Genomic DNA, 18548 nt, shown 5'->3' with positions numbered 1-18548 from the left:
TAGTTACTTGGAATTCAGAGAAAGAAATATATCCAAAAATGTTTATGGCTGACACTGGCTCAGTATTATTCAATCCTGTTCCTTCTTTATAGTCTCACAGATTACATTATCCAACCTCACTTTTATTTCGTCTGGAGCCATGCATTCTGGCCACAAGATTCTGGACAATGCATCTTCCAAGACTGACATGTCTGCTATAAAACCTCCGGTTTTATTATTCATGTTCTCTCTTATAGAAACCATGGAAGCCAAATGCAGGGGACACTAGCACCATAAAATGAATGAAGCTGAGTGCTTGAAACACTGCTAGGAGGAGACACCAGGAACACTTCATGAATCTAGTTGGAGCATTATGTAAGAAATAAGCTTTTATGGTGTTAAGCCACTATAATTTCGGGCATTTTTTGTTATAATATCAATTGTCCTTACCAATACATTGTCCAATTGGCTTTAACTTGGATATCAGATATAATCACAGAATTTTAGAACCTAGAAAGCTCTCAGTCTATTTAATCTCTTTATTTCACAGAAGAAGAAATGAAGCAACTTGCCCAAGTTCATACAGCCAGTTTTGGGATATAGCAAGACTAGAATCCAATTCTCAGGCAAAGGCTGGTTCCACCAGGCCAAACTTGCCTCTATTAGTCTATACGTACTGTTCAGCATTCTTGTATGACTGCATGAAATATAAAGAGGTGGAATTTTATGGAAAATGAAAGTTGTCTCTATGAGGAAAGGAACATTGAGATTTGTCAAAAGGGATGTATTTTGATATTTGCATAAAGTGCTGAATTTAAAACATGGCTAGATTTATTTATCAGGACAATTTTATGTTTACCATCAGAAAAGTGCCTTATGATTTCATTTTTTGTTTGTTTGTTTGTTTCACTATGCCTGGTATTTGAATTTATCCATTGCCAAGAGGTGAAAGGTTGAAATTCTTTGAGTACAACATATGGGTTCATCAATTTCTGAGAAAAATAGGCTGTAACCTTGCTGACCTTCAATGTCATGAGATTGAACTCTGAGTTTCCTAGCCCATGGACTAAATCTATCGCACCTATAATTTCTAGGATAAAATGGGACAAAATAACACAAGATAATTGAATTGCTGTGACAGATGCTGTTGCTTACACGATCAATTTCTATTCTCCCCTTCTATCACAGATACCAAATCTTGATACATTTGTGTGGCAACAAGCCTAGTCCAGGTGATGAATGGTGATGAATGCAGACCAGACGTGGCAGTTGTGGTCTCCTTAGCAAATGATTTGTCTAGAAGTAGGAGTAGAACCAAATTATGGCCAATGAAATATAACTAAAAATTTGCTGCGGGCTTTTGGGAAATATTTTGCTCTTTGCTAAGAAGGAGGTGCTAAGGAAAAACCATTATTTTATGACCCTTTCTTCCTACATCTGGATTTATTTCCATGAGGACATGACTCTGGGAGCTGCAACCACAGTCCAAGGGTGGGAAACAACCAGTTGTGAGTTGGGGCATGTTGTTTTTCATATCTCTTTACAACATTCCCTCCCAACAAGTGCACACTTGCTTGGTTATCAAGTCACTGGATTGAGGGATTAAGGATTAGGCCTTGTAAATGTTCCCAGGAGGTTAATTTTGTTCCAGTCCCCGACTGTATTTTTTTTTAAACAAATTAGCCTAGCTATCATGTTTCCATCCCTTTATCTGCTCTGAAAAATAATTATACAGATAATATTTATCCTCAAGTTTCTTATTTACAAAATTGGGGTAATAAAAATCTATCTGACATTGTTATTGAAGGGATTGTATTAAATTCATTTATTCAACTAGTATTTCCTGAGTGCCTACTGTGGGAGAGAAATTGTGGTAAGCATTGATGATATTAAATGAACAAAGTAACCACAGTCTCCTGCCCTCATGCAACTTCTGATCTGGTAGAAAAGACAGGCAAAAAAATAAGAAAAGAAAAGAGAAAAAAGAAAAAAGAAAAAAGAAAGGAATTGTTAAGTAAATATACAAAGAATAAGAAATTGTAATAATTTCAATGAGTTGGACAGGATGGGCTGATGGAGGAAAATGAGTGGAGCAGGAATACCACTTGAGAGTGTCCACAGAAGACCTCCAAGAGGTGGTGAGATTTAACCTGAGAAGGATGTAATAGATCCTACCAGATTAAGAACAAAAAGCAAGGGAAGAGGTTTGTAGCAGACAGAACAGCAAGAATGGCAGTCTTGAGATGTGAGGGATTTGGTTGTTCAGGGAGAAGCAAGAAGGCCAATGGACTGGGATATGGTGAGTTAAAGGGAGAGGAGCAGGAGGTGAGATTGGAGAGAATGACAGGGGCTTGGTCATGTAGGATTTTACAGGCCATGATAAGAAATTTGGATTTGATTTTAATCATGATGGGAAGTCTTTGAAGAGTTTTAAGCAGGTTAGTGACATGATATCGTAGAATTTTTAAAGCCAAAATTAACTTTTGTGTGAAAAGGGGTTGGAGAAGTTTAGCAGTAGAGTGGGGAAGATCAGATAGGAGCTTACTGTAGCGCTATAAGCAAGAGACAGCAGAGGCTTAGACAGGGAGAAGTGGTGTTAGAGGTGCTGGAAAGAAGTGTAGATTCAAGACAAATTTAGAAAGCAGAGTCAACAAGATTTGCTGATGTATTGAGTGTGAGAGGTAAGGGAAAGGAAGAATTAAAGATAGCTTTCAGATTTTGTGTTTGAATATCTGGATGTATAGTGGAGCTGCTTTCCAAGAGGAAAAGATTGAAAAGGGGAGGTTTTGTATGTGGGGGTAAAAATCGACAGTATAGTGTAGATTTTTTTTTTTAGGATGGCTGTGGACCATTTATATGGAGATGCCAGGCTGGTAGTTGAATGTATGTCTATATATAAGTCTAAACTGGTATATCAGCTAATGCTGTGTAACAAACCACTCCAAAAGTCAGCAGCTTAAACAATAACTATTTCTTCAGGTTGGCAACTTACCCTGGGTTAAGCTGGGTGTCTTATTTGGTCTCACTTGGGTTCCCTAATGGATTGGTGGTCAGCTGCAAGTTGGCTAGGTGGTTTGCTTCTAGGGGTTGGTTGATTGTCAGTTGGTGTAATGATCTCCATGGTTTTTCATTCCTTAATGGGCTGCCTTGGGCTTACTCATATAATAGAGAGAAGGTTCCAAGAGTAAGAAAAGCCTTAGGGGCACCTGGCTGGCTCAGTCGGTTAAGCATCCAACTTCAGTTCAGGTCATGATCTCACCATTCGTGGGTTCAAGCCCTGCATTGGGCTCTGTGCTGGAGTCTGCTTGGATTCTGTGTCTCCCTCTCTCTCTGTTCCTCCATCACTCACGTTCTGTTTCTCTGTCTCTCTCTCAAACATATATAAAGAATAAAAAAAAAAAAAAAAAGAAGAGACTTAAACTCACAATTGGTATACCATCACTTCCCCAGTATTCTATTTACCAAGGAGAGATACAAGGCCAGCCCAATTCAGTGGGTGGAAAAAAAGACTCTACCTCATGATGGGAGCAGTTGCAAAGTCACATTGCAAAGGGGTAGGGCTTCCAAGAGGCTATTAACTGGGCCATCACTGCCATTAATTGACTATATTATAGGTTATAATTTGAGAGTCTTCAGCACATAGATATTAGTTAAAAATGTGGAAACAGTTGAGTTCAGAGTGAAAGAATAGATGAAGAAGAGTCTCAAGAAATTCCATTTGGCCGATGAGGTTGGGGCCAGCAAAAAGACTCAGAAGGTCAGTGATCTAGAAGGTGAAGTAGGAAATAGAAGCATATAAAGAAGAAATTGGTTTGTATTAATGTTTAATAAACTGAGTCTGAATATAGCTCATATTCATTTATTGAAGGTGTCCTCAGTTCAGGGCATTTAGCTAGCTCTGTGGTAGAAAAAAATGAAGTATAAACTATGGTCCCACTGTAGAAACCATGTTGAATGTATAATTTAGTTGGAGGGAAGAGCCTCATGCTTACATAAAGTTAATAACAATGTAGGACAATTATACGGGAGTTTCTCAAGAGCCCACCACTGAGAATCCTTTAGCAAGATAAAAGTCTATCCTTTGGCTGGTTACATGGATGTTTTTAGTTTGTGAAAAGTTCCTCAAATCTACACTTATTATTTGTGTAATCTTCCATGTATATGTTATACTGCAATAAAAAGTTTTTTTTAAGCTACCTCAACCCTCTTGAACCTGATAGCTATTTAGTTTGACTAAACATACTAAATGTCTTTTCATAAGAACTCACTTTTGTTACATTTATTTACGTATATGTGATATATTCATGTATATTTCAGAACCAAAATTTAGAAAAAGAGGCTTGAGGATAAAGAAAATAAATATTTTCTCCTTATATGTAATTCAATCACAATGGATTTTACAAACTTTCATCTGAATAATGCTGCAAAAAAAATATTTTGTCTTTTACCCTGGGTTAAATGAACCCCCAAATGTAAAAGTAAATTAGTTCTCTGTTTCAACATGCATTGTAGTTTTAATACAAGAGCAAAACAAATACAAATAGAGGAGAAAATATTTTTTGTTATGAATTTATGGTAACAAAAAGAAGCCTCTTCTGAATAAGACAAAAATGAAGAAAAAACTTAGAGCAGTTAGAAAGAAAAGACTGCAGGAAAAAAAAAGGCCAAATCAGACAGGGGCTTGCTGGGAAAACCAGAATGGGGACAAACTGGCTGGGGCAAAAAGAGAAAGTAGTTTTTATAAAATTGCCTGTAGAAATCATCATACTATCTAGAGTTGGTTTGAATGATTTAGGGATGCTACGGAGGAAGGATGGCAAGACAACCCAAATCCTCAGAAGACTTGCATCATGTTCCATGATCAAAAGATGAAATGATCTCTTATAATTAGTGCAACTAAAAACTTATGATTAGCTACATATCCATAGTCTGTGAGCATGGTCAGTGACTAAACTCTAACTTTGTTGGCTGAATTGCAAAGCACTTAGAGATGATGAGATATAAGGACCCTTAATTCATGAGGAAACGGAGACCTACAGAGACTAAATAATTTGCCAAAGACTAACTGAAGAGCTAATAACACAGAGGTAAGGGGCTACTCGGAATTAACCACCTCAAAGTCTAAACAGATAGGCTTGCTGAGTTCTTGTAGGTAGGTAAACCATGCAAAAAAACACTGACTTTGTGGAAAGATGCCATTGGTGTGGACTTTTTTCATATTGGGCAAGGCCTGTGACCAGAAGCAGTGGAAATGCCAAAGGAAGTACTTTACAAGGGGTACCAATTTCTGTAAGAGTCAGTGTGGCAGTTAAAAAAAAATGGCCACAAATTCTTTGACACTCCTTTCACTGATTGCTTAATGGTCCATGCTACCTTGGATCTAGGTTGGCTTGTGATTGCCACCTGAACAACAAATTGGGAAGCAAGAATAAAAGCCAAGACACCTGCTCAAAGGCTCTTGCTGCCATATGGAATGATGGCAGCTTGGACTAAAGGGGAATGATTTTAGAGATGGAAAAAAGTAAAGAACTTCTAAATACATTTTGGAAGTAAAATTAACTAGATTTGATGACAGAATGGATATTGGAGGGTATGGCTTAAGCAATTAAATAGTGCTAATTTCCCTAGGTGAGAAAAAAACTACATATAGAACCCAAGAGTTCTATTGTTGCCATGTTCCATTTGGGATGACATGAGATTTTTTTTTCTATTGGTGGTTGTATACCAAGTGGGCAATTGGATCTATAAGCCTGGGGCCAGGGGAGAGATCGGAGCTAGATATAGAATTTCTTTTATTACACAAAAATGAGGGTTTTTTTTAACTTGAATTATTCTTTTGACACAGCTATGTTGATCTTTCCCCAAACTTATGAATCTCAATATCCTCCTCCATGCTTTTGCACACAGCACTGGGGTCATCTTCCTCCATATTTGTTTTTGTACCTATAAAGATTTTCTTTAGTCCTTTTCTTTTGTGAAGTAAAGCAAAGCCTAACCAGATTTCTGGGTTTTTAGCCATGGCATTAAAAAAACATCAAGCAAGATCTGTAGTGTAAATGGTTCCATGCCATACATTTGTAATTTCACAGCACTCTCTGGAATTTCAAAAGAAATCCTGGAGACTCAAAGTCTGAGAAAAAGGTGGTGCTCCTCATCAGTTTTGCCTATAAATTCTGTAACCCAATGCAGCAGATTACATCAATTTTTCAGTCTATAAAAGCCTCAAGTGATGGCTGCTCTTCCAGGTCTAATAACTCCCCATGGGACTGTAGTGCTGGTTGGTCCCCTGCTCCAAAATCCACACTGTCCTTCTCTCAGAATTACCTTTGTTTTCCCACTAGGTCATTTCTATTTCCTCAAACTTGTTAGCCTGACCCCATTAAGTCATAGCTTTAGAAAGAAACACCTGTTTAACTCCTTTCCTCAGAAATAATTTCCACCATTTCTGCAATCTTTGTAATTTATCCTTGTCAGAGAAGATGAAAATACTAAAAAGAGTAGAAAAGGATGCTTTCCTCCAAGACAGCACATGTCTTTGTCTATGGATTCCCGCCCGTAGGAACCTAACTGGGGAATGCCACATTCATAACATGACGAGATAGGTTCTATACAATAAGTCAGGAAAAGGGCAGTGAGTCAGTGGCAATAATTTTGCCCCTTTAGGAGACTAGGGCCATATTATCACCAGAGGGAAAAGCATCATTTCTCACAAATGGTTAAGATCACAGACTCTGGGGGCTGACAAATGTGAGTGTATAATCCCAGTCTGACTCTTGAGTGACTGTCTGACGTTGAGTACAATCATTTAATATTCCTATAAAATGTTCCACTCATCAAGATTGTTGCACTTCTAGTTCGTATTTACCCTTCAAATCTTAACTCAAATGTCCCTCCTCTTGGAAGCCTCCTCTGCCTGCTTTCTCATTTAAGGAAACTACCCCAATCTCTTGGCCTCATTCATTACTGCATATATGTTTTTCCTTGTACTCAAGAGAATTATTTGTAATTATATTATTTACAGTGTTTGTTTATATGCTCATTTATGATTCAGTTGCTCCATTGTCCCTAGCTCAGAATAGGTGCTCAATTAATGAAGTATCTGACCAAGGCCAAGATCACCAGCCACTCTGGTAGGAAAACTCAATCTAATTATTTGCTGTCCTCTGCCAAGCACTATCCAATAGAAATATAATGCAAGTCATTTATGCAGTTTTAAATTTTTTTCTTAAATTCTTTTTAAAAATTAAAAAAAAATCTTTATTCGTTTTTGAGAGACAGACAGAGTGTGAGTGGGGGAGGAAGAGAGAGAGAATCCAAAGTAGGCTCCAGACTCCAAGCTGTCAGCACAGAGCCCAATGCAGGGCTTGAACTCACGAACTGTGAGATCATCACCTGAGCTGAAGTCAGACACTTAACCGACTGAGCCACCCAGGTGCCCCTAAACTCTTTTTTAAGTTTATTTATTTTTGAGAGAGAGCGAGCACAAGTGGGGGAGGGCCAGAGAGAGAGAGAGGGAGACACAGAAGCTGAAGCAGGCTCCCGGCTGTGATATGTCAACACAGAGCCTGACGCGGGGCTTGAACTCAGGAACTGTGAGAATATGACCTGAGTCAAAGTCGAACGCTTAACTGACTGAGTCACCCACGTGCCCCAGTTTTAAATTTTCTAGTCACTACATTAAAGAAGTAAAAAGAAACAGATAAAAAAAATTATAATGTATTCTGTTTACCCAACATATCCAAATATCATTTAAACTTGTAATCAATATAAATATAAAAATTACTAATGTAAAAATTGTTAATGAAATAGTTTACATTCTCTCTTTTTTTGTAGTAAGTCTTTAAAATATGCTAAGTATTTGACACAGCATATCTTAATTCAAGTGTTAAATTCTCACAGGAAATCCTTGATGTGTATTTCAATTTCATACTTTGTGGTCAACAAAGGAATTCACATGCCCAAGTTGTTCCAAATATGCATAAGCATTTTCCAATACTTGAATCAAGTATCAGATTTTAAATGTAAGCTTAAATAAATTAAAATGAAATAAAATAAAGAATTCAGTTTCTAATTATAGTAGACACATTTCAAGTGCTTAATAGCCACAAATGGCTAGTGGCTACCATATTATAGCTCTAGACCGTTTGCCAAATTTATCTTGTAGAAAAGTATCCTTACTAATCAATTAGATTACATTATTCCAAAAGGAAGAAGAGAAAGGAACTTAAACATATTAAGTGGAGGTGTTTGTCAGGAATTTTGGCAAGTATTTCCCAAATAACCTTTCTAATAAGCCTATGAGGCTGATTTCATTGTCCCTATTTTATATATTGGGAAAATGAAAGCTGAGAGAGAGTGAGAACTTTCTATAAGTGCAAGGCATCTTTCTCTCTGGTGCCTTCCAAATGATAAAAGTATGCAAAGGCGTTCTCACCCTCAGCTTTCTGTCCTCTTCCCCGTGTCTTTCTGTGCACTCCACCAAACATTCAAGAGCACTCTCAGCCTGTTTTGCTCAGTACAAAACAGGCTTTCTTTTTCCCACTCCTTGTAGAGCCTGGGGAAGACTGGTCACAGGTGAGGCTCTATGCCCAAGGAATAGACTCAACTTCCCCCCTCCCCTGTTGAAGGGTAATTAAAGGTAGTATTCCTCCTTGAAGGTAAGGAAAAAGCTACCAACTTCATAGCCACAAACTCTCTAGAGAATAATTGAGATCATTGCCCACTGTTCTATGGGAAAGACTGGGCTGGGATGACCTCTGGGGTTGTGGAAACCAAGTGGACTGCGATGATTTTCAATCTTCTGCCTTCTTTAACTTGGACAATGTTCCTTCTATCCTCCTTTGGAAAAAAAAAAAAAGCAAACTGTATATTTAAAATGAGTTTGAGGTGCCCAAACATCATCCGTGTTTATGTACTCAGTTTCTCAATAAGGTTCAGGGGGAAATTTTTTGATGACTTTATATGTCTGAGATTACTATTTGCTCCTCCATATCCCTTTGCCTTTCATACTTAGTGATAAAACACCTTATTTTTAGCTGGGCACAGATCCTTCCCTAGAGAACAAACACTATATTTCTCAGCTTTCCTTGCAGCTAGCCATGGTCATGAGACTACATTTTGGCCAATGCAGTATAAAAGGACGTGTTGTGTGAAGTTTCCTTAAAGAAATAGTCTCAACCCTTCTTCACTGCCTTCCTGCCAACTGTGCAGGCTGGAATGCAAAGTTGATGGCTGGAATTTTAGAAGCTATGTTGGACCATGAGGTGGAGGCCATGTTAAAAGGATAATAGATCAACAAGATAAAGGAACTTGGGTCTTCGGCATCACAGAGTGCCAAATCTGCCCCAGACATCTAAATCTATATTCGCCTTGTGTGAGGGGGATACAACTTTTATCTTTCTTAAGGCACTGTTGTTTTACATTTTCTGTCACACGTATCTACCTCCAAATCCAATGCAAACTGACACATATGCTTTTCAAGTAGAAGGTTCTGGTAGAAGTGGGACTTCTGTAACTGAAATGGTCCATTTAATAATACTAAAAATGGTAAACATTAAATGGGATATGTGAGGCCCCTCTTGGCCTGTTCATTATTAAGATGTACCTAATCTCTAGGCTAATCACCCATATTCATTCAGGATGTGATGTACTTCCATTAGGTCCTGAGATCAAATATCAGCCCAGAGGATCTCCACAGCATTTTCCAGATTTTTCCACTTTAACACTTTTTTTCCTGCTGATATTTCTTGATTTTTTTTTTCTTTTGTTTCTCTCTCATCTTCTTCTACCTCTCCCCTGCCCCAACATTTCTACATTACATTTTCCAGTGTTAATCCTTAATAAACATGCAGACTGGCACTCATTTCCAGGGGGAGCATTTTTGTGGTTAGAGAAGGATGGCACAAGGGTTGGACAAGATAGAGAAAAAGCCTGGCTTTCTGGACTGTCAGAGTGATGCCTAGAATGTTGGCCTCATTCCCCCAGTCTTGGTCAATAATGCATGAAAGTCACACGCAGAAAAGTATGTGTAGGAAAAAGACTAGAAGGATGTGTCCTAATTAAAAGCAATGGTTACCCCTGAGAAATGAGGTAGAAACCACACCATAGTTTTCTCGTCTTATGTACTTTTGAATTATTCGCTGGTTTTTTTTCCTTAGAGGAGTATCCCTTACCCTATAATTTAAGACATAGAAATAACAGTATGTTCACAGTCAAGGGGTGGTAGTGATTATAAAGTCACAGACGCCATGCAATGTTCATCTGTAGCTCTATCCAAAGGTATTCAAGGCCCAAGACTGTATTCTGGAAAACCTTAGCTCCTCCTGGATCTGCCTTTGTGCCTTCTAGGAAATTTTCTTCTCAGGAAATACTGTGGAGTTGTTGCTGGGTAGATAGTAGGAGGAACTCTGGGCCAGGCTGGGGCCATCTGTAGATAGGATCTCCATAGACTTCTGCCCAAGTACTTTTTGCAGGTACTTATGAATGAACTCACTTTTATCTAGTTATCACATTGTTTTCTGAGATTTCTGAAATATCTTGATTCCTCTTATGACAGGCATTTTGCTATTCTCCTTCCAAGAACCCATTTCTCTGTCCAGCTTCATGGTTATTGACTTGTTATTGAATACTGATTGCATTAATAGACAGATTCCCATGTCTCTCTTTATCCACGGCATAGTTAGTGACCTTCCACACTGATTCTGGGCCTGGCCATGAGATGTGTTCGATTAATGAGATAGCAACCATCTTACTGAAAAGTGCATGTGCATCTTTGCTTCCTCTCTTGGACCCTTGCACCCTCAAAAAGACATGCCTGAGCTAGCCTGCTGGAGGTATGTGAGAGATACTTGGAGCACAGCCAAGTCATCCCAACTAAGGCCACCCTCGACCAGCCAGCTGACAGCCAGCCTGGCAGAAGATAGTTGATACCTGTCAAGACCAGTCAAGACTGATCCAGGATGCAGAGCTTCCTAGTTGAATCACAGGCTAATAAGAGATAACAAATGGTTGTTGTTTTATGACACTTTATTTTGGGGTAGCTTATTGCATAGCAATAGCTAATTGATTCAGTAACACACTTCCTTCGCTACGTGTTCCTTCCCACCACCTTACCACAATCCGCTCTGCCATTTACCATCTATGTGACTATATCAGTTAATTTTTTTGGTGTAATAAGCCACCCCTATTTATTCATGATTATTCATGAATCTATGTATGGGTCAGGTATGGGTTCTAGTGATTTGGGTGGAACTTGCCTGATCTTGGTGGGGCTTGCTTATGCATCTGTGGTCAGCTGGAGGTCTGGTAGGTGCTGGCTGATTTATTGTGGTGACACTGGGATGATTAGAGTCCCTCTCCATATGGTCACTCATCATCTAGCAGGCTAGCTTGAGCTTATTCACATGATGGCCACAGAGCTCCGAGTGTATGCAAGAGTGACAAGTCCTAATGTGAAAGCATTTTTTAAGCCTCTGCTTATATCATATTTGCTTTATCCCATTGTCTGAAGCAAGTCACATGGCCAAGCCCAGAGTCAGTGTGGGAAGGTAATACCAAAAGATGTAGATACAGAGAGGCATGGAAAAAATTGGGGTCACTGGGCAACTGATTCACCATAGTGACATCACACAATTCCTTTGGTTTTTCTGGGCCTAAGCTTCCTCCTCTAACAAATGAGGATAGTAATTCTAGCCTGTTATAAGTTGAATTGTGTCCCACCAGCAGATGTAGAAGTTCTAACTCTTGGTACCTGTGAATGGGAGGAACCTAATTTGGAAATAGGATCTTTGTAGATGAAATCAGGTGATGATGAAGTTATCAAGATGGGCCCTAATCCAAGTATAATCAGCATTTTTTTTTTAATTTTTTTTTTCATCGTTTATTTATTTTTGGGACAGAGAGAGACAGAGCATGAACGGGCGAGGGGCAGAGAGAGAGGGAGACACAGAATCGGAAACAGGCTCCAGGCTCTGAGCCATCAGCCCAGAGCCTGACGCGGGGCTCGAACTCCCGGACCGCGAGATCGTGACCTGGCTGAAGTCGGACGCTTAACCGACTGCGCCACCCAGGCGCCCCTAATCAGCATTTTTATAAAAAGAGGAAAGCACCATATGAAGACAGAGACACAGGGAGAACACCATGGAAGGATGAAGGTAGATATTAGCACGATACAGCTGTAAGCTCACGAATGCCAAGGATTCAAGGATTGGCATCCATCACTGGTAGCTAGAAAGAGGCAAGGAAAAATTCTACCTAGAGTCTCAGAGGGAATATGATCCTGCCAACACCTTGGTTTTGGCCTTCTAACCTCCGGGAACTGTGAGGCAATATATCTCTGCTGTTTGAAGCCACCTTGTTTGTAGTGCTTTTTTACAGCAGCTCTAGAAAACTAACACAGATCCCAACTCCCCTGGCACAGCTTTTATCGAGGGTCAATGAGAACAGCAGCTGCCGAAGGATGGACTCTAGTTCTACCAATGGTTATTCTGAGATAATGCTTATCCTATCTTATGCTGGGAGGAAGCTGGTCAAGTAGGTATGAGCCTGTACAGCTGCTGCAGCATCAGAGCTGCCTCAGGCCTCTGGTTTTAGAGGCCTCGTGATTTCCAAGGGAGGAAAAGGCCAGCGTTGCTTGTCCTGTCAGCCTCCCTCCTGGTTTCGTGTCAGCTCCCCAGGCTCCTGACAGACACCTGGCCTGGCCAACCCTTCAGCATGCAATGGGGCATGCCTGCAGAGCCTGGGATGTTTCCCTTTGCTGAAGGAGAAGCCCTGTGCTCTGATTGCTGGCCTTGTTCCCAAGTAGCTTTAGTTCCGGGAACATTCCAGGAAGACAGGGGCTAAATTTAATCTCCCTTACCTTGTGACTCCTATTCTGTGTCCTCCCTTCTGACTCTTATTATTCAGGGAACTTGGTTCTCTGCACTGCTAGAGGCAGTAGTAGTGACTTTTGCAGCCAAACACAGGCAGGAAAAAGCTCCCCTCTCCTGTGGGAAGTCTTGCAACTCCCTAGGCATTTTATGGGGCTGGGTACATGAAAGTGCTCCAAGAATGCACCACATTTCTTCCAGAATGCTCCCTGAGGCTTCCTACCACCCTAACGTTGCTCATGCTGTTCTCTTCAACTAGAGGGGGCTTTCTTCCTATGTACCTGTTGAAGTGGTTCATAAGCTTTGAGAACTTAAAGCATGGGTCAGAATGGAGAGAACATAGAATTTGAGACAAAAGACCTGAGTTTGAGATTTATATTCAACACTTACTGTGTTTCTTTGAGCAAATCACTTAACATCTCTGTACCCAGATATTGCTATCATCATTATTACCTGGTGAAGAGAGTAACTTTATTCTGAGAATCCACTAAGATAATGGATCTGAATATGTTAAATTGCATAGGAATTATTCAGTTTAGAAAGAGAAAATTCACTCATTCATTCATCCAACTAATTATTATTGGAAGTCTATGTTTGTGCTAGGTCTTCTGGTGGATGTTGAGGATAAAGTTCTGAACAATACAGCTGAACTTTCTACCTGCATCATTCTTACATTCTAGCGCAGGATGTGGGAAATCAACCAGCAAAACAACTCAAATAGGCATAATTACAAATCAATAGATAAAATTATAATAATTTATTATTTTTATTTTTTTTATTTTTTTTTATTTTTTTATTTTTTTTTATTTTTATTTTTTTTTATTTTTTTTTTATTTTTTTATTTTTTTTTATAATAATTTCTAAGAAGGAAACCAATATAATAGGAAACCAGAGAATTACTGGGGAAAAGCCATTTGGACTGGATGTTAAGCAACATGGACAGATTTGACATCATCTGAAATTTGAATGGTTTCATCTTCTTTTCCTGGAGGAAAAATCAGGCAAGCAGTCTGGGGTGTGTGTGTGTGTGTGTGTGTGTGTGTGTGCTATTTTCCTATACTGCATTCTGAATTTTGTATAGATCTGTTTGTCTTGCTGCCCCTGTACTCTCTACTCATTGACTCGCTGGCATTTATATCTTCACAGGGATGGCAGATACCCCCTAGACAAATGTTGAATGTCATTGTTATAAAGGAGACTCTCTCTAGTCTAGTAAATAACTGTTTAAAAAGCTAGTTCTTGTTGACAAAGAAAAAAGGAATTTTAAAATTTCAAATCTTTCCTTTACACGTTAGGAGCAAGTAGAGCCTGAACAGAAGGTTTCACAATAAATAAGAGGCAGAGAGAATTTGGTGTATATTTAAAGAGAAGTTTTGGGGCGCCTGGGTGGCGCAGTCGGTTAAGCGTCCGACTTCAGCCAGGTCACGATCTCGCGGTCCGTGAGTTCGAGCCCCGCGTCAGGCTCTGGGCTGATGGCTCAGAGCCTGGAGCCTGTTTCCGATTCTGTGTCTCCCTCTCTCTCTGCCCCTCGCCCGTTCATGCTCTGTCTCTCTCTGTGCCAAAAATAAATAAACGTTGAAAAAAAAATTTAAAGAGAAGTTTCAGTGAGACAGACAGGACTAGGAAGTTTCTCATTACTAAAAGAGGGAGGGAGAGAGAGAAATTGAAGGAGCAGAAGTCAGATATAAATGTACTGGTTCTTACTAGTAGATGTAAAAAAATGTTGAAGTATGTTTTTAGGGGACATTATTGTTCAACAGCAAACATCCATCATTGCTTACTTTCTTATTGGTAGAATGAACATATCGTTAGGTGTCCATCTTTACTTCACGCAGTCTGTGTGACTAGAGAAAGTGAATTCAGCTCCAGTTACAGGATGGAGCTTAGTCAAAGCAAATGATGATAATCTCAACCCTCTTCATGGAAATTGGTTCAGAAATGCATGCTTTAGCCAATCAGCACAAGCCATTCCTCTGCCCATTCTTATTTGTTTTGAGCTGATCCAATGAAAAAGAAAAACCTTTTAATACAAAATCACAGGGAAGTTTTCTTCCTCTCTCTTCCATTGGTGCTGGAGGAAGTGGGCTCCCAGTATGATTTATAACTAACTTCTGAGCTAGCAGGAAACCAGTTTTAGAATGAGGCCAACAGTGTGGTTCTCAGAGTGAAGAGACAGAAAGAATGCACACGCCAGCTGATGTGATATTGCTGAGGCCTTCAGCCAAACAATCCTAATGCTAGACTTCCTTTTTTGTGCTATAATAATTTTATTTCTCAGGGCACCTGTTTGGCTCAGTCACTTAAACGTCTGACTCTTGATTTTGGCTCAGGATATGGTCTCACGATTTGTGAGTTCAAGCCCCACATCAGGCTCTGTCTCCCTCTCTCTCTCCCCCTTCCCCACTCGTGCTGTTTCTCTCTCAAAATAAATAAATAAATAAACTTTTAAAAAAATAAAGAAACAAGGCCAGCATTAAAAAAATAACAATAATTGTATTTCTCTAATCTGAGTCAGAGTTTCTATTATTAAGAGCCAAAAGCATCTGATTTAACACAATGGGAAAAATAACCATCCTGTTTTGGAACAGTGCCCGAGTGGGGGGAATTATTTCTCAATTTTAATGAGCAGATGCTAGGAAAATTTCAAGATTACTGGAAGAGTCCTATGCCAACAAGAAGAGGTGAAAGCGGAATAGAAAAGGACACATGGCATTATGTGGTTAATCATCAAGAAAGCTTATACCACCTCCTTTAGCCTGAGAATGCTTTATAAGGAATTCAGAATTTCCTGCATACCCCAGGGAATGTGGGACAGAGGGGCAGGTAAGACAGTTGAAGATGTGCCTTGTGACCTGAATCAAGGGGATCCTTGTGCTAAAGGATGTGGTGATTTGTAGTAGAGGGCAGCGGGTGGGCCAGTCAAGACAAAGTTTGAATGGGAATCATTGCCATGTCCCAGAGGAGGAGTATCACCAGTAAGACCCCAAAAGAAGAACAATTCAGCCAGAGCACACCAGGAATTACACAAGACCCATCAGCATTGGATGCAATATGACTAGAGTTTGCCAGGTAAGGTGAGGTCACTAAAAATCAACAGAGAACCACAAGTAGGGAAGAATGTGAACTTCTACCTACACCCAAACCTTGTATTAGAAGGGAAGATCAGGCTATGAGACCAACTGAGAAAGAAGAGATATGATCTTGGTAGAGCATCTGGAGTTAGAAATACTTAATCATTTTCCCAAATGAGACTGCTTAATTCATTATGACAGATTACATCATTTGCCCTATCTGGTATCCATGTCCTTTATCATGTGACTTCACAACTCTTCTTTCTAACAAGGCAGAGTCTAGGGCAGCATCTATTTCCACACCCCTGGATCTGGAGTTGGCCATGTGACTTGTTTTAGTGAATAGAATGAAGCTGAAAGGCTATGTCCCAGTTCTATGTCTAGGTCTGAAAAGGCCTTCTGTGTTTCCATTTGCTTGTACTTTTGTGTCTGCCACTATCATGAAAACATGCCTAGGCTTAAAAGTTATGTGGAGGGGAGCTGAGTCACCCTGGTCATCCCAGCTGAAGTCATCTTAGATCACGTCTGACGGCCAGACATCCCCAAATGTATTAGCTCTCTATTGCCACTGTAACAAATTACCATAATTTTAGCAGCTTAAAACAACACAAATTTATTATTATAGATCTGGAGGTCAGAAGCCTAAAATGAGTACACAGAGCAGCATTCCTTCTGCAGGCTATAGAGAAGAATTTATTTCCTTGTCTTTTCCAGCTTTTAGAGGTTGCCTATGTTTTTTTGACTCATGAATGCCTCCTTCACCTTCCAAACTAGCAGCATAGCATCTTCTCTCCTGTGTGACCTCCTGGTGATCTCCTATAAGAACACTTGTGTTTATTTATATCGGGTCCTCCCAGATACTCAAAGATCTCTTCATCTCAAGATCCTTGACTTGATCATATCTGCAAAGTCCCTCTTGTATGTAAGATAATACATTCACAGGTTCTTGGGATGTACAACTTTGGAAACCATTATTCTACCATACCAGTTATAGGAGCAAGCCAGACCAAGATCAGCAGGTACAGATTGGTGAGAAGTAAATGTTCATTGTTTTGTGTTATTAGGGTTTTTGAGATCCTTTGTTCAATGGCATTATTGTGCCAGTGAATAATTGATACATGGTGGCAATTGAGCTATCCTTCTCTGGCAAGTTTACAATTATAACCTGCCATTAGTTACAGTGAAAACCAAAGAGGGGGTGCCTGGCTGGCTCAGTAGCTGGAGTGTGTGACTCTTCATCTCAGGGTTGTGATTTTGAGTCCCATATTGGATGCAGAGATTTCTTAAAAGCAAAATCTTTAAAAACAAAATGAAAACCATAGTACAAATTGGGAACAAAACAGTAAATAAAGTTACTTTCTTTCATTCTTTTGGGGTTTTTTCTCTTTTCTCTCTCTCTTTTTTTTTTTTACTTTTTCATTATGGAAAAAAAGAGAGCATGTAGAAAAACAAAATCATAGAAAAGAATTAAAAGGCACTTCCAATCCTACCATTTTGAGATCATTATTACCGATATTTTGGTGCATATCTATGCAGAATTTTTCAAATATTTAATACTTGAAAATTCTCTTCTATGACATCCAGTGGAAGTTTGACCTGACCCAGGAAAGTTCTCCTTCCATCTCAAACACACAGAAATGCCAGAACAAATCTACTAGAAAATAACAGCACGAGTGAGAGAAGATCAGAGTTACTGCATTATAAAGACTTATAAGGTTGGGAAGAAGGAAGAAGAAAGATGCAGATTAACCTGAGATTTCTTAAGTATACATCTTAAATCTTTCAGGTTAACCACTAAAATGTGGCATCTCAACCAATGGAAGAAGCCAAAGGAGATGGACCCAACAAAATTCAGGGGCAGGGAGAAGCAGCAAAGAAAAATCTCCCAAATGGAATGCACAAAATAGGATGGCAGAGAGAAGTCCAAACATACCAGTAATTATGATAATACAAAGAGATTATACACAAGGTACAGACAATCAAATTGGTTTTAAAAAATCCACATTTGCTACTTTCCAGAGATGCACTTAAAGTAACAAGACTCAGAAAGGCTGGAAACCAGGAGATGGGAAAGGCATTTGATATATATCAGGCAAATGCTGAAGACTGCTGGCCTTGCACATGGCAGAGATATGAACACAGTCACGTAAAAACTGCAGCACTGTTTATACTAGAGAAAATGTGGAAATAACCCAAAGAGCTGTGAAAAATGGAATGGGTAAATAGGTTATGTACTCGCATGATAGAATGCTACATAGCAGTTACAGTGACTGAACTAGAATCCTATGAATCAACATAGACAGATATTTTAAATGTTGAATGGAAAAAGAAATAGAAAAATATTACATTCAGTCCGATAACATTTATCCATATGAAAAAGCAACTCTATATATTTCTCATATGTATGTGGCAAAAATATAAACATCTGGACTGGGTGATATACATCACATCTATGACAGTTTGAACAGGGAAAAGATGAGGTAAATAGAATAAACAAGACTTTAGCTTTATATTCTAGTTATTTTAACTAAAAATTCTGAAGGAGATATAATTAATTAATGTTTGTTTCATCATTTCATCTAATTTGCTGTACTTTTAAAAACATTTCAAGGTACAGTTCCTTAAAATAGAG

The 18548-nt window shown here is 39.2% G+C and overlaps 1 long non-coding RNA gene across 1 annotated transcript in view; it reads left to right on the top strand.

The window, feature by feature from the left end:
* LOC121012486 (uncharacterized) overlaps positions 1–18548 on the top strand; it is a 166017-nt gene that overhangs the window by 20436 nt on the left and 127033 nt on the right. The window contains exon 2 of the long non-coding RNA XR_005782132.1: positions 237–354. This is a non-coding gene — a long non-coding RNA (uncharacterized LOC121012486). The remainder of the gene's footprint in view (positions 1–236; positions 355–18548) is intronic.

This window comes from Herpailurus yagouaroundi, unplaced genomic scaffold (assembly GCF_014898765.1).
Source record: "Herpailurus yagouaroundi ecotype Mexico unplaced genomic scaffold, PumYag 196, whole genome shotgun sequence".
Taxonomy (NCBI): domain Eukaryota; kingdom Metazoa; phylum Chordata; class Mammalia; order Carnivora; family Felidae; genus Herpailurus; species Herpailurus yagouaroundi.
The sequence above is the reverse complement of the archived record's forward strand: the minus strand, read 5'-3'. Positions and strand labels throughout refer to the sequence as shown.